At 40.6% G+C, this 22,564-nt stretch overlaps 1 protein-coding gene across 4 annotated transcripts in view; it reads right to left on the reverse strand.

Moving 5' to 3' along the window:
- Positions 1 to 22,564, reverse strand: part of aifm2 (apoptosis inducing factor mitochondria associated 2) — a 105,185-nt gene that overhangs the window by 12,775 nt on the left and 69,846 nt on the right. For 2 of the 4 annotated variants that reach the window (XM_008106638.3, XM_003218473.4), the window contains exon 1: positions 171 to 315. The exons of the other annotated variants lie outside the window; for them this stretch is intronic. The gene's annotated coding sequence lies outside the window, so the exon portion shown is untranslated. Of the gene's footprint in view, positions 1 to 170; positions 316 to 22,564 lie in introns of those variants that run through there. 4 annotated transcript variants of the gene reach the window in all.

Genomic DNA, 22,564 nt, shown 5'->3' on the forward strand with positions numbered 1-22,564 from the left:
AACGCGGCCACCTCCGGGTACCCAAACTAGTAATAATATATAAATAAATACATAAAGGGTGTTGTTTGTTGTTGTTTGCATGAAGCTAGTGATCAAGGAACGGGAACCCGGAAATCTTTTTAAAAAACTTAAAAATCCGATATTAAATATTTTATTAAACAACGCTTTACCTGCAGTGATATCGTAGGAGGGATCGATCAGCCCACGAAACGCCGTTTCTGCCAAACAGCACGTCTTCACGGACTTTATGTCCCAGATGAGACGAAAACGGGGTTACTTAAGCTTGGAAGGATGCCCCCTGCTGCCACCTAGGGGAGACCTTGAGTATTGCAACCGGCGTTCAGCGTGGGAGGAGCAGAGTGTATGTGTGAGTTTGGCCCAGTTCCCAGCGCCTAATGCTATGCAAGGCATTCCTACGCAGAAGTAGCCTCAAGTAAGTACATGTCGCAATATAAAACTGTAAAGGAGTGAAATATAAAGCTGTAGAATCCTTATTAGTGTAAAGATACATTGGTGTCACCTCTGTGGACTCCAGCCGTGACCAGACCATAGCACAGTATTGGAGCTGAAATGCCAGAAAAATTGGGCAAACACAACAGCTATTTTAGAAATAAACTAGCTTGGGTACCCCGCAATGCCCGGGTTATTTGAAAAGGGCCTTGTTTGTTTTAGGGTGTTAGGTAATATAATATCAGTTTGGTCATATGTTACGCTATGTCTTAGATAAAAACTCAGTCTTTCCTGTTGTTTTTTTATGAATGCTCCCATTAGAAAATGCATAAGGATGTGGGCGAACTACAATTCCCAAAAAGGCAGTGGTTCTCAATCTGGGGTCCCAAGATATTTTTGGCCTACAACTCCCAGAAATCCCAGCCAATTTACCAGCTGTTAAGATTTCAGGGAGTTGAAGACCATAAATATCTGGGGACCCCAGATAGAGAACCACTGCAATAAAGCAAACCTGCATTTCGCTGGTTTGATTTAAATCCATAGGACATGGAAAGAAGCGGTAAATTTAGCAGCCATCTTCCATATTGGCTTGGCTGGCTAATTCCGTGTAACTTGACTGACCAGATATTCTGTACTTATTTTTAAAATATTATTCTTTGTATGTTTGTTATTGTTCCCTCTGTAAGCTATGAGCTGTTGTAGAAGTCCAGAGAAAGGCAACTAAAATGATGGGGGGTCTGGAGAACAAGCCCTATGAGGAGTGGCTTAAAGAACTGAGCATATTTAGCCTGCAGAAGAGAAGGCTGAGAGGAGACATGATGAGGGCCACGTATAAATATGTGAGGGGAAGTCATAGGAAGGAAGGAGCAAGCTGGTTTTCTGCTGCCCTGGAAACTAGGATGCGGAACAATGGTTTCAAACTACAGGAAAGTAGATTCCACCTGGACATTAGGAAGAACTTACTGACTGTGAGAGCTGTTCAGCAGTGGAACTCTCTGCCCCAGACTGTGGTGGAGGTTCCTTCTTTGGAAGCTTTTAAGCAGAGGCTGGGTGGCCCTCTGTCGGGGGTGCTTTGATTTCCTGTTTCTTGGCACGGGGTTGGACTGGATGGCCCATGAGGTCTCTTCCAACTCTATTATTCTATGATTCTTTGACATAAAATATCATGAGGGCATCACATGCAGTAAAACAAAGTGGAAGTTTGCCTTCGTACCTTATACAGTAATTTGAAATGAGAGAAGAGTTTAACAATGGGTGAAATTCATTTAGAGTAGACTGTGTCAAAGCTGTGCAGCCATTTCTTCTTTTAGTGAGCTACTGTGTGTGTGTGTGTGTGCCATGTGCGTATATGTTTCTAATCGTTGTATGTCTGAAAGAAATCTATGGTGCTGTAACTGAGAATGTTGACGAAATCCAGTGCTCTGTTGCCTAAAATCGGGAATGATACAGAATACATGTTAATCAGGGGACAATCATTCCCAATGCACCTCCCCACATAAAAACTGAGCACTGTCTTTCTCTGGGTAGCTTTCTTTCTTTTTTTTCTTTTTTTTTTGTCTGCACTGCCTTGAAGTTTGTAAGTCATAGGAAAAAGTTGTCTAGCAGGAAAGATACTCCTCTGCACAAAGAAGCACATGCTGGAAATTACTTTATCAGTACTTCTGTTCTAGATACATCTCAACCACTACAATTTGTTTTGTAATACGCTCTATTAGCAGTATGAAGGAGCCCCCGGTGGCACAGCAGGTTAAACCGCTGAGCTGCTGAACTTGCTAACAAAAAGGTTGGCAATTCGAATCCAGGGAGCGGAGTGAGCTCCTGCTGTCAGCCCCAGCTTCTGCCGACCTAGCAGTTCAAAAATATGCAAATGTGAGTAGATCAATAGGTACTGCTTCAGCGGGAAGGTAACGGCATTCCATGAAATATCTTACTATATTGTACTATACCACTATACCATATTATTATTAGTAATATTACATTTAATATATAATATATAATTAATATTATTATATTATACAGTATTATTACATTGTATTATTATTATTAGACGCCCTGAGTCCCCTACTGGGTGAGAAGGGTGGAGTAATAATAAAATAATAAAATTTTATTTATACCCCGCCACCATCTCCCCGCGGGGACTCGGGGCGACTCACAATGTTACAGAAGTAACAACACAGATACATTAGCACAATATACACAGGTTAAAACGCAATAAGGTAATAAAACAAAAGTTAATACAACAGTAATAGAAATACTGTAATAAATAAATAAATAAATATAATATTGTATTACATTATAATATTATTATCAATATTATATGTATACACAATATATTATATTATTACCATAGCACAATATTAGTAAATGAATGAACAATACAATATTTAAAAATAAAAACAATTTTAACCAACATACAGTAAACCTATCAGGATTTCAATGGGAAGTGTGGGCCTGTTTCTCGCCAATGAGATAGTCAAGTTAAGTAGGATTGTTGTTGTTGTTGTTGTGTGCCTTCAAGTCATTTCAGACCTTGGGCAAGCCTAAGTCTAAAACTGAGGGCGGGGGCCAGGTAAATGACCTTGGAGGGCCGCATCCGGCTCCCGGGCCTTAGTTTGGGCACCCCTGCTGTAGATTATAAAATTGTATGTGAAGGTTTCCAGTTCTTGATTGTTTTCTTATGCCCCTTCCACACAGCTGATTAAAATCTCACATTTTCTACTTTGAACTGGAATATATGACAGTATGGATTCAGATAATCCAGTTTAAAGCAGATATTCTGGGATTTTCTGCCTTGACATTCTGGGTTCTATGGCTGTGTGGAAGGGCCCTCAGTCACTAGTGAGATGTTCCAAGTGATAGTCATTGAATATATATCTTGCATTTCAAATAAAGTGTGCTCTGCTTTGGGGGAAAAGGAGTGGTATATAAACATTAAACATTATGAATTGGCTGTATAGAATGAAGAAAGCTTGAGATGGAAATCCTAGCCTGTAAGTGAGCTTCACTGAAAATAGTCAAATTTCCCACTGCCCATTTAATTGGAGTTGTAGCTCTTGGATTTTAGTCCTCCAAGTGTCCCAGAATTCTTGAACATTAGCCATACTCTGAAGTCCAAAACATCTGGAGGAACAAAGGTAAACATTCAATCAGACTGCAAGGTGCATAGGAAAAGAATGGACATGTTCAGCCACCAGGAGGTGTAAAGGACTAGGATTCATCACTTTCCAAAACAAAATAGAACTCCCCTTTGGAGTGTGATTTTGAGTCTGCCATTTACTTTCCATGGAAACTGGCTTGTTTGTCCCATGTAGGAATCATAGAATCATAGAGCTGAAAGAGCCATATGGAAGAGCTGCTTCCATATGGCTTTGTCACAACCCACCTGTGAGAATAACATTAAACCAGGGGTCCCCAAACTAAGGCCCGGGGGCCGGATGCGGCCCTCCGAGGTCATTTACCTGGCCCCTGCCCTCAGTTTACTAATATAATATATTGTAAGGTAAAGGTAAAGGTTTTCCCCTGACGTTAAGTCCAGTCATGTCTGACTCTGGGGTATGGTGCTCATCTACATTTCTAAGCCGAAGAGCCGGCGCTGTCCATAGACACCTCCAAGGTCATGTGGCCGGCATGATTGCATGGAGCGCCATTACCTTCCCGCCGGAGCGGTACCTATTGATCTACTCACATTGGCATGTTTTCGAACTGCTAGGTTGGCAGGAGCTGGAGCTAACAGCGGCAGCTCACGCCACTCCCGGGGCTTGAACCTGGGACCTTTCGGTCTGCAGCTCAGTCCTTTAACGCAGTTTGCCACCAGGGCTCCATAATATATTGTATATACATATAATATTGATAATAATATTATTATGTAATACAATATAACACTAATAATAATACCATATAATAATATTAATTATATATTCTATATTACATATGATATTACTAATAATATTACAGTATAGTGGTATAGTTTAATATAGTAATATATAATGCTAATATTGTGCTATGCTAATAATATAATATATTGTATGTACATATAATTTGTAAGCCACTCTGAGTCCCCTTTGGGGTGAGAAGGGTGTGATACAAATGTAGTAAATAAATGCAGTAAGTAAATAATAAATAAATTTTAGACTTAGGCTCACCCAGTCTGAAATGACTTGAAGGCACACAACAACAACAACAACCCTAATTAACTTGACTATCTCATTGGCCAGAAGCAGGACCACACTTCCCATTGAAATCCTGATAAATGTATGTTGGTTAAAATTGTTTTTATTTTTAAATATTGTATTGTTCTTTCGTTGTTGTTGTTGTTGTTGTTGCACTACAAATAAGACATACGCAGTGTACATCGGAATTTGTTTGTATTTTTTTCAAATGATAATCCGGCCCCTCAACAGTCTGAAGGATTGTGGACCGGCCCTCGGCTTAAAAAGTTTGAGGACCCCTGCATTAAACCTTCAGCTTCTTGGATTAAAGAAAAGGCATGAATGTAGCAAGTTAGTCTAATACATGGTCCTGCCACCTTTTGGTTCCCCAGCATTAGATCATAGAATCATAAAATCATTGAGTTGGAAGAGACCTCACAGGTCATACAGTCCAACACCCTGCCAAGAAACAGGAACATCGGATTCAATTCACCCCCGACAGATGGCCACCCAGCCTCTGTTTAAAAGCCTCCAAAGAATGAGCCTCCACCACACTCCAGGGCAGTGAGTTCCACTGCCAAACCGCTCTCACAGTCAGGAAGTTCTTTCTAATGTTCAGGTGGAATCTCCTTTTTTGTTGTTTGAAGCCATTGTTCCACGTCTTAGTCTCCAGGGCAGCAGAAAACAAGCTTGCTCCCTCTTCCCTATGACTTCCCCTCACATATTTATACATGGCCCTTATCATGTCTTCTCTCAGCCTTCTCTTCTGCGGACTAAACATGCCCAGCTCTTTAAGCCATTTCTCATAGGGCTTGCTCTCCAGGCCCTTGATCATTTTAGTTGCCTCTTCTGGACACATTCCAGCTTGTCGACATCTCCCTTAAATTGTAGTGCCCAGAATTGGACACAGTGCTTCGGGTGTATATAGATATAGAAGGGAATTGATGGCAGTTTCTTGTTTCTGAATGTCAATTCCCCTGATGTAGTGTAGCCACCACAGAGCTGACTTGTTCACCTTTAGCAGTAATGAATCAGTGTAGATCAGTGGTTCTCAACTAAGGGTCCCCAAATGTTTTTGGCCTTCAATTCCCAGAAATCCTAACAGCTGGTAAACTGGCTGGGATTTCTGGGAGTTGTAGGCCAAAAACATCTGGGGACCCCAGGTTGAGAACCACTGGTATAGATGTTCCCTTAGTCTATGAAAGCTTAGGCTACTTCTTTCTCTCAATTTGTCTCAAAGGTACTATAAGACTGATACAGACTAATTTAGCTATGTCTTTGCATTCAATTACCTTGCTAGGTTAGCACGTTCACTGCGTGATTTCAAGCTACTTTTCCAATTGCCAATCAGTTTCTGGGCAAAGTATAAAGTGTTGATTTTTAAACCTGGATGTTTTGGATCCAGGTTACCTATAGGATCACCTTTTCCCATATAATTCACTCCTTAGGACACTGAGGTCCTCCAGAGGTCACTTACTCAAACAAGCTAGAATCTAACTGGCGACTGTCACCCAAAAGACCTTTTCATTGATTGCCCCAAAACTGTGGAATGACCTGCCAGAAGAGGTCCAACATCTAAATGAGCTGTCAGGATTTAAGACACAATTAAAGACCTATCTCTTCTGGCAGGGCTATACAGCCAATTTTAAAAAAATGAATTTTAACGTCACATTTTATTGGTATTGTTTTTAAAATCTTTGTCCTATGTATTTTAATATATGTATTTTAATGGTGTTGTGTTTTATTTCTGTGTGTGTTTTACTGTGTTGTACCCTGCCTCAGGCCAAGAGAAGAGGTGGGTAACAAATAAATTATTATTATTATTATTATTATTATTATTATTATTATTATTATTATTTTCATTATTTATTATACAAAAATAATAATGGCAAAGGGCAGTATAAAGTGCCTCAAGAAAGCAAGGCTGATTCCTTATTATGGAAGGAATTTGCATAGAAGTGGATCTCTCTTCAAGGGCATCCTTATTTAAATCCACATTTACGTTGGATCCAATTGCTCTGGCTGAGGATGCTTAGAATTGCAGCCTATGTGCATAAACTTTGATCATCCTATGGCAAACACTTTCCAAGATCCTTTTCAAATGTTTGACAAAGATGAGATCCAACACATTTTAAATGTGAGCTAATTTAAAATCTGGACATGTCAACTGGGTTGCTTGGCTTATATATAAAAAGAATAAAATGGGCCCAGACATAACATCTGAAGTCAAAGAAAGTGTTGTGAAAGGAAGAGAAAGTGTCAAGCAGCAGATTGCCAGCAAGGGAAAAGTACACTTTCTCTATATAGATGTGTTTTTCGTGCTTTACAAATATTGTTCCACATTCCTTGTTTTGATGTTAGTTTCCCTTCGGTAGTCTGGAAGCAGGCCCCTTCAATAACAGCCTGTCTGCTTCAGAGCTTTGTTTGTTTTCTTTCAATGGACTATTGCAAAGATTTTAGTTTCTTCTAAGGAAGGAGCTAAAAATAGTAGTTATTGCCATGTTTGGATCAACAAGTTCGTGTTACTACTCTTCCACTTACCAGATATGGGCAACATCCAACAGTTGAGGGGCTGCACTAGCCTTCTGTGGGGCTCTGGGAAATTGTACGGATTGTTGATGATAAATGGAAGCTCTTATGTGTGCCCACGATCCAGAATTACCCACAGAACAATAATATGCCACTCATGTTTGCAGAACAAACATACAGGGACTTTACTGATTTCAAGAGATCAGAAACAGTAGTATTTATGATGGTCCCTCTGATCATTTACATAAGTCAGTGATAATCATAAGTCATAAATAGTCCTTTCTCAGTCTACAAATCTGCTTCTGAGAAGAATACAGTCCTGGTTCTTCTCCCTCTTTTTAACAGCAAACAGGCCTCAAAATAGCAAGGCCTCTCTGAGTACACAACTCTCTTCACAAGCAGTACAGTGTTCCCTCGCTACATCGCAGTTCACTTTTCACTCCCTTGCTGTTTCATGGGGTTTTTTTGTGGTCCAGGGCACTCTCAGAATGCCTTGGACCTTATTGCTATCTAATCAAAAGTGGTATCTATCTATCAATCAAACTAACCAATTAAACAACATAAAGCAATTCATGGAGCACTAGACCGCAGCGGTGCCTGCCTTTCGCACATGCGCTTTCACCCTCCCCCCTCTTTCAGGAAGGCTTCACTGGCCTGGGAGTTGCAGGTTTACAGCTTTTTCTGCCAAACTGCTGCCTGCCTCACCAAACTAAAACAACTACAGTGCAAAACAGGCTTGCGAAGGAGATAAAGGCCACCTAACTACTAAATATAAGGTATAAATATTTAAGTGAAGGAACACTGTACTCAGTCAGCACTGAAAGATTTGCCCAAATTGGTTCTGCAGCAGCAGAACAGAAACAATATCAAATCAATCCCCAGATCTTTGCAGGCTCAGCCAATCTACTTTATGCGCTTCATTTTCCAGTTAACACACACAGCACAGTGTCTTTGCAAACCATGACATATCCTTCCTTAAAAATTCAAAAAGAAATCAACCAAATATACAAGAATGTCTCCTGGTTTCAATACAGGCAATTTAGAGAATACTATAACAAAGATAAAACTATAGGATTTGCCAAAAAGGAGCCCTTTAGGGTCAAAATGGGAAAGAATATGGAGCCACAAATTAAAATATACTTATGCCTACGATTTGAAAGAGAATTGGTACAAAATGATGTACCAATGATATTACCCCCCTCCCCCCCCCCCCAAACTAGCAAAAAGCTATAAAATATGCAAAACGAATTCTGGAAGTTGAATTCACATGTGGTGGATTTGTAGAGAAGCAAGGAACTATTGGAAAGAAATACAAGAAATAACCCAGAAAATACTGGACATAAAAATACAACTGAAACCGGGACATTTTCTACTGGGAATAACTGATTTAGAAATAAAAAAAGATATGCTTTTTAACTGCTTAGTAACGGCTGCCAGAATAGTTTATGCAATGAATTGGAGAACCAAAGAAATACCTTCAACAGAACAATGGTTAATAAAAAATAATGGAAACTATGACTATGGATAAACTAAATTACAGTAGAATCTCACTTATCCAACGTTCTGGATTATCCAACACTTTTTTGTAGTCAATGTTTTCAATACCTCGTGATATTTTGGGACTAAATTCGTAAATACAGTAATTACTACATAGCATTAATGTGTAATGAATTACTTTTTCTGTCAAATTTGTTGTATAACATGATGTTTTGGTGCTTAATTTGTAAAATCATAACCTATTTTGATGTTTAATAGGCTTTTTCTTAATCTCTTCTTATTATCCAACATATTCGCTTATCCAACGTTCTGCTGGCCCGTTTATGTTGGATAAGTGAGACTCTACTGTATTGGCAAAACATCAAGGAAGACAGGAGGAAACAACGGATTGGCTAGCTTTTAAAGAATATATGAAACTAGCTGTGCCCGGCCACGCGTTGCTGTGGCGTTGTCTGGTGGTGTTGGTGAGAAATTGTTGAGGTAGTGGTGGTATTGAATGTCTGTTGTATGGTTGTCTTTATGTTTAGTATGCACACTGAAGTGGATTATATGGCAGTGTGGAGTCAAGATAATCCAGTTCAAAGCAGATAATATAAGATTATAAATGGGTTATATAGCTGTGTGGAAGGGCCTTGAGTCTACACTGCCATATAATCCAGTTAAAATCTGATAATCTGTGGAAGAGGCCTAAGTGAGGCCTAACTGTGCCTGTCCCCTGGGCTGAGTAAGTTGCTAGGAGACCAAGTGGGCGGAGCTTAGCCTTCAAACTGGCAGCAATTGGATAAAAACTATTATTCATCTCCCTGTAATTAGGACTTTATTTTTCTTTTCTTTTTGTTGTATCAACCTAGAGCCGTGAATGATGGGTTGTGTTGTCAAATTTCGAGGTTGGGGGCCTGTAGTTTTGTTGTTTTGTCCGCTGCCCTGATGCCATCACTCTTTTATATATATAGATGAGAAAAAATGAAAATGATAATATAGTGAAATGAAAGAAAAAGAAAAAAATGTCTCACATGGAAGAAGAGCAAAAAGGGGAACAGCAATTAAAAAGAATGAATTAAAGACAGTAATAAACCACGATGGAAGAAGATTGGAAGTTGAAAAATCTTTTTCTCCTCCCCCCCCCCCCATTTCTCCTCTCTTTTCTTTCCTTCACACATTTTTTTTCTTTCTCTCCCTTCCCCATTCCCTTCTGTACTGTTTTATGATATCGTAAATAACCTATTTTATCCAATAAAAATTATTACAAAAAGGAAATTGTATCCTCACTACCATGACCTCTGCCCTCAGATTTTTAAATAATGTAAAAATGCTGTTTCACAACACTTAGAAACCATTGCTCTGACATGTTCAAAACAGGTTCTTTGCCATATGCAAAAACCACATTAATCAAGAAGGACTGGCATTGGATCAGTGCTCAGCTTCAAAAGTTGTTCCACATTGGTTGCACATTTGTATTGGGTGGTGGCAAAAAGTGCACTTCACCAGCACTTTTCCCCCTTTCCTGGGTAGAAACATGAAGGCAGAAATGTGCCCCCAGCAGAGAATTGTGTTATTCATGCCAAGAACGAACATGAGTGGTTCCTTCACCTTTTCTTTTGTATCTGGAACCGGCGTAGTTATTGTAGCACCAATACCTAAATAAGTCAGTGAGTGTTTCACTTTCAATCATTATTTTAAAATGGTAATTATATGGTCTACAATCGTAAAGCCATTTAGGATATTCTTTTTTTAGTAAAGCCAGGACACCAATGTCTTGGGATCCCACTTCCTTTTCCTCCCACTTGTTTTTTTATTTTTACTTGCTGTTGTCACCCATCTCAGAATGAAAGAGCAGGAAAGGCAGGAATAAGGGAGCGGAGTGTAGCAAGCGTAGCAAGCCAAAACCCTTAATTATATGTAATTCCATTGGGAGGGGAATGTCTTGCTCTGACTTGAGCTTTTTAAAAAATGAATATAATTAATATCAATATTTTTTAAAGTGATTTCAACTCATGGGTTCGAACACCCGGAGTGCCTCAGCTACTTCCAGAAGGCCAAATCAGGACACAGACAGGTAGAAGGCAAAAGCAGAGGTACTTAGTTCTCAGGGCCCTTCTACACAGCCATATAACCCAGAATATCAAGGCTGAAATCTCACAATACCTGCTCTGATCTGGGTTATTTGTGTCCACACTGCCATATATTCCAGTTCAAAGCAGAAAATGTGGAATTTTATTAAGCTGTGTGGAAGGGGCTTCAGTGGCCAAAGAGGGTATCAGCAGAGTTAGTACTCAAAGTCCTGACATACCCCAACTGTGAACATATGGGTTATTTATAGCAGTACAGAACAATTGAAAAATTGCCGTGCTGGCTTTCCATTGGCTTTGGAGGGTGCAGGCGAGAATCCACAGCCTTATTGGAGGAGGCATAGGTCTGCTTCTGTCTCTGAGCCATCCAGAGGCGAGGAAGGGAATTTAATAGTCATTGCTCAGTTTGAAGTTTTCTAACTTGCTGGTTCCACTTCTCATGGGGTATATGAAGGAAAGAATGTGGGTGGGCTGGAGGTAATGGATGTTACTGGTGGTAGTTTCCCCAGCCGGTGTGAGGACAGTAATCCATACTGGTGAAACAATTGATAGCAATGAGTGTTACCTCCTCATTTCAGTAAAGCAGAGAAGTGCCTTCTCCCCGCTTCTCTGCGCTGCCGGCACAAAGTTTCTCGGAGCCTGCCATATGACTCAGGGCTACTTCCGGTCAGCCTCGTGCTGGCAGTGCAGAGAAATGTAGACCAGAGAAGTCAGGTGTACACCGACTCCTCTAAAAAAAAGCTGGAGGAGGCAGAGAGAAAACAGGGGACCTCAGAGAAAGCTGTGGGAAAAGAAACCAGGACAATAAGTAACACAGCTGTGACACTGCCCCACAATTTCCCCAGCTGTCCCCCATCTAATTATGTCCTTAGTCAGCCTGAATGAGTTCCTAGTAAGAGGAAAAAAGAGGGCATTGGGTATCTTCTGTGACCTCTGTTTTTTCTCCATTGTTAGGTGTGTGATGGCATTGTTAGGTGATTCTGGGGATTCTGGGGCATTGTTCTTGTAGTCCAAGGTAGGATGAAGCAACATTCCAATGAAATACACAAAAGGTTGCTTTGCAGGCAAGGAGAGAAATCCAGTGTGCTGGCTGCACACTAATAAATAATCCATATTATTTTATATAATTCATATTGTTGTGGCAATCTGATTTCTCAATAATACTTTGGTTCGGATCTCAATCCACAGTGGTTGGAATTGATGGAAGTTGTGGGGGCAAAATTGCGGGGGTAGTGGATGGTGGGTGGGGTCAAAGTTTCCCATTTTTGGTATATCTTCCTTTAGTAAGCTATGTTACCCCTTTCTGCCAGGAAAAGACTATTATGTCATTGGTAGTCTTAGGAACTCTTTTGGACATAGTATGGTATTGCACTTGAAACCCTAGTATCTTTTCAACTTTTATAACCAGCTGCCTGCCTTTGATACACTTTGATGTATTAGGTCATGCAAGATGAGAAGCCATAACTGGTTGACTGTTTTATCATCTCTTCCGTTGCTCCTAGTGTTTTACTTTCCCATCTGTTGTGATGATATTCAGAGAGATCAAACAGAAAATGGGAGGCAGATGATGTCAGAAGTGGGGGGCAGGGGATCTATGTGGTTGGATCATTTTCCTCCTCCACATCTAGACCAGTTTGTCTATTTTTGCTGGGATTCTCTTGATTGTCAGTGTTATTGAATTGATAAGTTATGAGAGCAACCTAACAATAGTGAACTGATCTTTGGCTAAAGATGAAAGGTAGGAAATAACATGGGTTAAATTCTGGAAAAGCAAGGAAGGTGTTCCTACAAGCCAACCTACTCCAACATGGTGCTTACCAGATTTGTTGGACTACAACTACCATTGTCCCCAGCCAGCATGAAATGATACTCAAGATATTGGCTTTTATAGCCCAACACATATGGCTGGCATGACATATGGGAAAGGTGGAGGATGAAGATCTCTTAATACAATGAGGAGTCCCCTAAAACGACCAGTGGGGTTGCATCTTTCTCCTCACTGTACAGCAGATTATGAGCATCTGCTTATAATTATGTGCCCTGCTCTTTCACCTCTCTGCTGGTCATCAATTAAGCCATGCTGTTGCTCCAGCCTTTTTCCAGCCCTGTCGGGCATGGGGTCGACAATCAAAGAAGAAGTCAAGCAGCATGGTTTCATGATTTAATAGTAGCCCCTTATCAGTATATTTCACACCTTGGACATTACATCCGTTCTGCATTTCCTAGGGTGACACCCAGGCATTATCTTAACCCCTTGATGCCTAGTTCTTCTATTGGTGCATCCACATGCCTAAAAATGTTTTTCTCTTCATATACATATTGGGTAAAGGTAAAGGATTCCCCCTGACAGGTCCGACTCTGGGGGTTGGTGCTCATCTCTATTTCTAAGCCGAAGAGCCGGCGTTGTCCATAGACACCTCCAAGGTCATGTGGCTGGCATGACTTTATGAAGCATCGTTACCTTCCAGTTGGAGCAGTACCTATTGATCTACTCATATTTGCATGTTTTCAAACTGCTAGGTTGGCAGAAGCTGGAGCTAACATCTGGAGCTCCCCCCGCTCCCCAGATGCGAACCTCTGATCTTCTGATCAGCAAGTTCAGCAGCTCAGCAGTTTAACCCGCTGCGGCATCGGTGGTTCAATACATATTACATCAACAGAATCAACTTAAAAAATAATCAGGTGGGGCAAGCATTCTAGAAGGACCTCTTCCTTGGTCCATCTCAAATTTCCCACAATGCAACTGCTAAAATCTTGCCCCAAACATTCTAGGAGAGCCTTGGGTACAAATTCCCCCAAAATGTTCTGGTGAGATTGTAGCAGTCGCATTGTGGGAAATTTAAGATGGCCCATGAAAGTGGTCCATCCAGAGGATACTTTTGCTGATGGCTCTCCCAAAGTGAAGCAAGTCCTGACAGAACCTACTGAGCCACTTTAAACAGTCACTTCTTCTTGAGCTGGGATTAAGAACATACACACATTTTACCAAGATAGAACCATAGAATCAGAATCATAGAGTTGGAAGAGACCTCATGGGCCATCCAGTCCAACCCCCTGCCAAGAAGTAGAAAGATGACATTCAAAGCACCTCTGACAGATGGCCATAAAGCCTCTGCTTAAAAGCCTTCAAAGAAGGAGCCTCCACCACACTCTGAGGCAGAGAGTTCCAGTGCCAAACAACTCTCACATTGAGGAAGTTCTTCCTGATGTTCAGGTGGAATCTCCTTTCCTGTAGTTTGAAGCCATTGTTCCAGGGCAGCAGAAAACAAGCTTTTTCCTTCTTCCCTATGACTTACGTGGTTTTCATGTCTCCTCTCAGCCTTCTCTTCTGCAGGCTAAACATGCCCAGCTCTTTAAGCCGCTCCTCATAGGACTTGTTCTCCAGACCCTTGATCATTTTAGTCTCCCTCCTCTGGACACTTTCCAGCTTGTCAACATCTCCCTTCAATTGTGGTGCCCAGAATTGGACACAGTATTCCAGGTGTGGTCTGACTAAGGCAGAATAGAGGGGTAGCATGACTTCCCTGGATCTAGACACTAAACTATTGATGCAGGCCAAAATCCCATTGGCTTTTTTTTGCTGCCACATTACATTGTAGGCTCATGTTTAACTTGTTGTCCACAAGGTCTCCAAGATCTTTTTCACACATACTGCTGTTGAGCCAGGCATCCCCCATTCTGTATCTTTGCATTTCATTTTTTCTGTCTAAGTGGAGTATCTTGCATTTGTCCCGGTTGAACTTCAGTTTGTCAGTTTCGGCTCATCTCTCTAATCTGTTAAAATCGTTTTGGATTCTGCTCCTGTCTTCTGGAGTATTAGCTATCCCTCCCAGTTTGGTGTCATCTGCAAACTTGATGATCATGCCTTCTAGCCCTTCATCTAAGTCAGTAATAAAGATTTTGAACAGAACCGGGCCCAGGACAGAACCCTGCGACACTCCTTCTTTCGACTCCCTGTGACTTCTTTCGAGGATGAAGAAGACGCATTGGTGAGCACTCTTTGAGTTCGTTCACTTACAGATCCACCTAACTGTAGTTTTGCCTAGCCCATATTTGACTAGCTTGTTTGCCAGAAAGTCAGATAACACCTGAGTTCACATTTAGCATTTATACTTTGGTCTGGCTCATCTCTGTAACTACGGTCTGGCAGAAAAGAAAAGGAGATTTGGTCAAGTTGAAATAATCTGAATGAAAGACATACAGTAAAAACTGGGACATGAAGAAACTTCATTTTAATTTCAAAACAAACTGATTTATTATACAACTGATGCTGTCTTTTAAGATTTCATCTTAAGGTGTGTGTGTATACAAAATGTATTTATTATGGGTCAGCTAAGACACCTGGAACTTCCTTCTGACCCCAGCCAACTCAAACAGGAATGGGCTTTTTGCAGAGCAATCTCAGCTGGGCCCACACAGTTTCTGAGCAACAGAGTGTGCTTTGAGGAAAGGAGAAAATGGGGCACCACATTTGCTGGTCGCAAGTCAATGTCAACTGTGGCTTAGAAAAGTAAATGAGAGGAGTTTAATGAATGTTGCATTTCAGCTGAAACAAGAATACATCTGATCTATCAGCATAGCAAGACATCTAAATTTTCATATTCAAGTGGTGTAGTACCTGTTCAAGATTTATGATGATCATCAGAAGCCCTTCTCTCAATCTGCTGCTTTCCAACATTAGACATATAGTATCTACACAGATGAAGGCTTTGCATATTTATTTATTCAATTTATATCCCACTTTCCTCTCAAGTGAGATCCAGGGCAGCTATAAGATGTATGAACAAAATTGATTTCGAGAAAGGGCTGCATTGACAGTGGTATCTCAATGCTAAAATACTCTCTGAAAAAAAGCTTGCCTTTAATCTACTTGTTCGGTCTTTTTGATGCCTGTCTTGAATTTACCTAGGCAATTGACTTTTTGATATTGTTTGGTTTATTATGTGTGTGCAACCTTATTGTTTATAGACCTAGGCCATCACAATGTCTCTTGGTTTGCTTTTTACTGGTGTTTCTGCTGTTTTACCCATATTGTTATTTTATTTGAGTTTTATTTTTATTATTTTTATTTTATTATTATTATTATTATTATTATTATTATTATTATTATTATTATTTTATGACACAGCAAACAAGATAGATATGCAGGATTTCGTATCACAAAACCACAAGTCGAACACTTCCCAAGTGTCTAGGACTGTGTGATGTATTTTCGGATGATGCGTGCAGATCCCAGTAGGGTGGCCTTTTGCAGTTGGCAGATCGTAATTTTGTCAATGTCTATTGTTTCCAAATGCCGGCTGAGATCTTTTGGCACGGCACCCAGTGTGCCCATCACCACCGGGACCACCTGCACTGGTTTCTGCCAGAGTCTTTGAAGTTCAATCTTGAGATCCTGATAGCGGCTGAGTTTTTCCTGTTGTTTTTCGTTATTATTATTATTATTATTATTATTATTATTATTATTATTATTATTATCCCTGTTTTGTACATAGTATCATAATAATATATTTTTGGATCAAAAGTCCATAATTCCACCTAAGATGTCTATTTTGGGATAAGAAAATCAATTATGTTTGCCATTAGAGGGTTCAGATGACAAAGATAAGTGCCCAGACATGGTTCTGGTGATGTCCCAGATGCATAGGGCATCGTAGGTAGGAAGTAAGAATGATGGGAAAGCAATAAAAGCTATTGGTTTATACCAATATGAAGATATATGGATATGCAGATATATGGAAACACTATACACATTAACCTGGTAAAAACACCTTATTGCGCCAAGGTAACTTTGGGACTGGAGTGTGCATTTTCTAGACCAATTTGAGTCCAAATTAAAACAGATGAGTGTGACAGGATCAAAATGGAGCAAGATGTTGCACAAAGGAGCTGGGATACTGGCTTTGTGTGGACTCAGCTTAATGTCTGGATCTAATTCACTTATCCTTAATTAGAGTGTAAAAGGAAACATTGGCCTGTCAGAAATAAGCACATTGAAGGAATGGGAAACTGAAAAATTCACTGGCAGTAAAGCAGGGAGACTAGAAAAGAGCAACAGCACAGGAAAAGGGCCTTTATATGTAATTGCTTATGTTGTTCCTGGAAGTCAAGAGCGACATTGACAGGAAAAGCATTTCCTAAGTCAGCATCAGCCTCCCATTTTTAGCCAGTTTAGTTGACTAGTTTAGTATTTTCCTAAGAGTTACTTGTCCTTGGTTCTAGCTAAACAGGTTGGCTAATGTCTGGAGGGGCCACAAGGCAAGACTGTCTTTCCTCCAAAGCCTACAATTTCAGGGCTCCGTTCAGAAAATACACAGGGCCAGTATGAAAGCGTGGGAGTGGAATGTGGCTGAACTATAAAGTTACGTGTTATCCAAAACATATGCCAAGCATCGGATTACCGTTGAATATATCTATTACTTTTTCATGGGTTATTTAGTATATCCTAGTTTCTTCTTATAAATCCTATAATATACCTACACCCCTGTACTTTTCCTGCAAAGGAGTCTAAGATCTCTTATTGGATAGCAGCAGACTCAATTATCAAAGGGATTGCTTTGCAACTTCAAACAGAAAGGCATTACTCAACACATGGTGCAACAGCATGAATACACAAGTATTTGTACAGGAAAATATCAAAGATCCCATCTGAGGATGACTGGATTAGCAAAGTAGACATTGTAGTGATGGACATGTTAAGCCAGCTATTGAAGGATAAACATATTGAACAGTTCGCACAAGACTGGAACAGGCTTACATTTTATTTGATACTAAGAGAAGAGAAGCTGAAATCAGCAGGTTTTGAAGAGTAATTGGCTTTTTATTAAGTTTAAGAAAGAGATGGAAAGATTATAAAGAAAGCGTTCATCTGTGTTTTATTCTTAAGATAGAAAGTGTGGACAACAATGGACTCAATATATGAGGGGCGTTCATTGAAGATTTCCCCTGCCCCACTTCCTATGGACTGAGAGCAATGAAATTTGGCACAGTTATTAGTCCTTCTCTCCATAGGTGCCACCTAGGGACACATACTTCTCCCATCCTTTTAAGCAACTGTAAGCACCTCGCTTGTAGAAGTCAATAGGTTGCTCCAAAAGCCACGTTGTAACTTCAGAAATCAGAGTCTCATCGTCTGAAAATGCTTGCCCTTCAAAAATAATTTCATTGTTGGAAAGAGGTGAAAGTCCAATGGTGCAAGGTTGTGTGAATAAGGGGATTACAGTAGAATTTCAAAGCCACAGGAGCATGCTTCCATTTGGGCAACATGTGAGTTGTCAACTGGTGCAATGTCTTGCAGTAGGTGGACACCTTTGGTGAGCATGTCACGTCTCTTGGTTTTGATAGCTGCCCACAATTTCTCAGCAGTGAAGGATAGTATGCCCCAGTGATCATGGTACCCTTTGTTAGGAAATCCATCAGTACTACTCTGTACTAGTCGCAAAATACTGTGAGCATGATCTTGCCTGCTGAGAGTTGGACATGTGCCTTCTTTGGAAGCAGTGAGCCATAATGCCTCCATTGCATTGACTGGACTTTAGTCTTAGGATCATAGTGATGGACCCAGCTTTTATCCTGTGTGATCAGTCTGTTGAAAATGTCCTCCTGGTTTCCATGGCACATTGTCAATAGAGCCTGAGAGCATTCGACCCGTTCCTGCTTCTGGAAAAGTGTGAGCAGCCAGGGAACCCAGTGAGCGGATACTTTATGCATGTCTTGGATGGTCTTGGATGATTTTTTTTCCATAGACCCCACACTAATTTTGACATTTTGAGCTAGGTGGCGAATGGTTACACAATGATTTTCCAAAATGGTAACTTCCACTTGCTGGATGGTGTGTTCATCAGTAACATACTGGGGTTGCTCTGGAATTGGAGCTGTTTGAACTGAAGTCCGACCACATTTGAATTGATGATGCCAGTTCTTTGTCTACATCATATGGTGGGGAATCATCACCATAAACTTCTTTCATTTCATCAAATGTCTCCTTTGGTGTGCAGCCTTTCAAGTAAAGGAACTTGATGACTGATCTGTGCTCCACTGGGTCCATTATCAAAACCTCACACCACTTCAGCACCAGTAAAATCAAGACCGTTATTCTTTCTGAGTTGTAAATTGGCACCTAACCTAGAGAGACTTACATCATTACATATGTGCAGTTTCAGCATCCTGTGATAAATAGAAGTGGATCAGGGGAAATCTTTAATGAATGCCCCTCGTAAGAATGTAAGGTATGAAAGGAATAAAATTATATGCTGTTTTGACAAATGGGAATCGTAGATTTTGAAGACACCAAAAGAGCCATTCACTTCAGCCCCTGCCATGCAGGAAAATACAGTCAAAGCACTCCTGACAATTGGCAACCCTTCTCTGGACACGTTCTAGCTTGTCAATATCCTTCTTGAATTTTGGGTGAGATCTGACCAAAGCAGAAAACAGCAGGACTCGATCTTGACACTGTACAATGTGATGCAGTCTAGAATTACATCAGCCCTTTTAGCAGCTGCATCACACTGTTGACTCATGTTCAGCTTGTGGTCTGCCAAGACTCCTAGATCCCTTTCCCATGTTGCTTTCAAGCCAGGTGTCACCCATTCTATATTTGTGCATTTCTAACAGCTGTTCTAGCAGTTGAAGCTAATAGAGGTATGTATTAGGATTTTAGTTCGTGTCCAGAATCTATACTTAATTGAGGCACTTTATATATAAATAAGTTATATCTCATTTTTCTCTCAACATGGGACCAAAGTTAACATACAAACAACTTTGAACTAACTCTGATGCTTCACGTGGAGAAAGTTGGTTTCCTTCTGAAGCTGCTGGGTCAAAGATGGGTATTGTCTGAAGCTTTCTTTGGGGTTCAGAAAGACAAAGACCTCTTTCTTGTAAATGCACATTTCAGGTTTCTTTTTCTAAGGACATCCAAGGCTGGAGAGAGGGGCTGAATGGCTGAAAGGTCCATCTAATGTTTAACAGAGGTTTTTCAACCCCTGTGTTTTGTGAGAATAACTGTGGATGACCCTTGGTGAAACTCATGGCTCCTTTTTTTCATACATTTATTTCCCGTCCTTCTCACACATACCCCGGGGGGGGGGGGGGGGCACTCAGGGCGACTTCACAACCGGCAATAATTAGATGCCAAAACAACAATTATAGAAACAAATTACAATTAAAACAAATAATTAAAACATCAATTATAAATATCATTTTAAAATTACACAAGTCTAGATTCTGCCAACCTAGCAGCTTGAAAATATGCAAATGTGAGTAGATCAATAGGTACCGCCCTGGCGGGAAGTTAACAGCACTCCATGCAGTCATGCCAGCCACATGACCTTGGAGGTGTTTACAGACAAACCCAGCTCTTCAGCCTAGAAATGGAGGTGAGCACCAACCCCCAGAGTCGAACATGACTAGACTTAATGTCAAGGGAAAACCTTTAGTCCAGGGTCTGACTATTATCAGACCCATAAATTGTTATTATTGCTGCATTTGCTGCTCAAATGCCTGATCCCACAGCCATGTTCTGAGTTTTTTTCCAAAAGGACAGAGGAGGGAGTTCCACAGACGAGGGGCCACCATTGAGAAGGCACTTGGGAGGGTGGTGGGATTGAGAGCAGTTCCTCCCCTGACGATCTTAACCTCTGAGGTGGATCATATAGCAAGATACATTTGAACAAGTAAGCTGGGCTGGAACCACAAAGTCTTTGGTTGGGAAGAGATAGGAACTGATAGAAACTAGCCTGGTGATATTTTGTGTTCATGCTTCCCTATTTAAATTGCTGTGTAGAATGTCAAGCTTGGTGGTTAAATAGAACGGCAATTAGACCACGTGGATCTCTTCACTTTTCCAGGCCCCAGACAACTGTCAGATAGAGCAAATGTGTGTGTGTTTTTGGGAAGGAGCGGAGGCAACCCCTTTCCTTGAGCACTTTCACTCCCAGGCCAGCAGATGGAGCCTGTTGTTTGTTGCAGCCTGGAAAATTGGTTCCTGATAGACAACAAACCCCAGCATCCCCTCAGCCACGTTGGTAGATTTTCGGATTTGTACTGATGTTAGGCTTTAATTTGATGTTAAATTTTAATGTTATTTTTATATGCGGGGTTTCTCTGGGATTTTATGTCAGTATTTGTTTACGGAGACATTGCATATTTGCCATTGTATGTTGGAATCCGCCTTGTGTACCCTCAGGGAGATAAGGCGGAATACAAATAAAGTTTTATTTTATTGTATTACAGTCCAGAGCATAACTTTCCCCTTCTAAATATTGTTATTGAAATATTCTCAAATATATTGAAATCACGCAAATCATGAAAAAGAAAGAATTAGGTTGAGGAAAAAGAAAAGAAAAGAAAATAAACAAAAATGATTTCTGATCTTCCTTACCTGGAATTCCAAAATTCATTGTTCACAAAGATTGTTTCATACACAACATTATTAAAAATGTTGTATAAATTTAACTCTAGACTTTGTGTATAAGAAACATACATGCATTTTGTGTGTAGACTCGAGTCCCATCTTCTCATCCACACATATGCAAATAGATATTCCAAAATCCGAAATTCAAATAATGTCTCGTCCCAAACATTTTGGATAAAGGATACTCTACCTATAGAAAGCATACATTTTCCAGGCTCTGGTTTGCCTCCCTATTGCCATGACATTCCTTCTCCTAGGAGACAAGGGCTATGACTTTTCAGTGGCAAAAGGCAGATAATGCTTCCCTTCTGGATTCTAAATCCCAGGATTTATTCTCTTCCACACAAAGCAGGCCATTCTGCTAAAGCATTACCCTCTGACTTAGGCTGCTCCCTCCCCTAAAAGTCCCCAGCTCCACTTGGGTATGCCTGTCATGTTGGCCTTTTGTTCTTTGTTTATTCTCTCAGCAAAATTAGAGGGTTGCATTTAGAACCTATTAATAAGGCAGAGTGGCATGGGGAAAAAAGGACAAAGCAGACAGAGAGCAAAAGGGATTGCTATTTCTAGTCTGCGCCCAGCTAATTTGGAAGTTGGCTTCAAAAGCCAGTCTGATGGAAAGGATTTTATTAATAGAGCTGAATGAAACCCACAGCTATTGTTGCATGTGGCTGGAATTATCACATTAGGGAAATGTTGAATCTTCCCTCATCCTTCCCCTCGACCCCAAATGTCAGGCTGAAAAAGTGTATGGCATTCACTTTGCGAAGAAAACCCTACGGAATTCATGGGATCACCATAAATTGTCAAGCACTTTGAAAGCACACCCACCCATGTATTCCACTAGAGGTTTCTCAGTATGCTAGTCCTGTTGCATTCAGTACTGTAATTACAAATTTTTAACCTAGATCCTACACATACACCTTGTTTTTTTACTGCTGGTAGATCTCATTGATCTTAAAGGAATTTATTTCTGAGTCAGAACACATGACCTTGCTTGCAAGCCATACATGTTTATAAAATCTTTTCAGGGCATTTTTGAGCAGTACACACATTTGTTGGACACATCTTGTTTCCCTATAGCAAGCAGGAAAACATTCAGTGAGTTCACAAGCTAACAAAGCTGGTATTCAGTACCGTAGTTATGGATTTTTAACCTAGAGCTACAGATTTGTAACTGCTCTTTATTCAATAAGCCTATGTGGCCTTTCTATAAAGCTATGTGAATGCAATCCCAGACCACCGTAGAAGTCAGCATCCAGACCAGATGTAGGAGGTCCATTAAGCTTCTGACTGGGCTGCAAAGAGGAGCCTGTTTCCACCCTGTCCCCACCAGTAAGCAAGGCTGTGGCAATAACAACCACGTCCCCTGTTGCAGAAGGGGACACTTATGTTATCAGGAAGGAGAAGGGGGCATTGCCAACCATCTTGCTGGTAACATAGCACCCAATTCAGAC

Source organism: Anolis carolinensis, chromosome 3 (assembly GCF_035594765.1).
Source record: "Anolis carolinensis isolate JA03-04 chromosome 3, rAnoCar3.1.pri, whole genome shotgun sequence".
Classification (NCBI taxonomy): domain Eukaryota; kingdom Metazoa; phylum Chordata; class Lepidosauria; order Squamata; family Dactyloidae; genus Anolis; species Anolis carolinensis.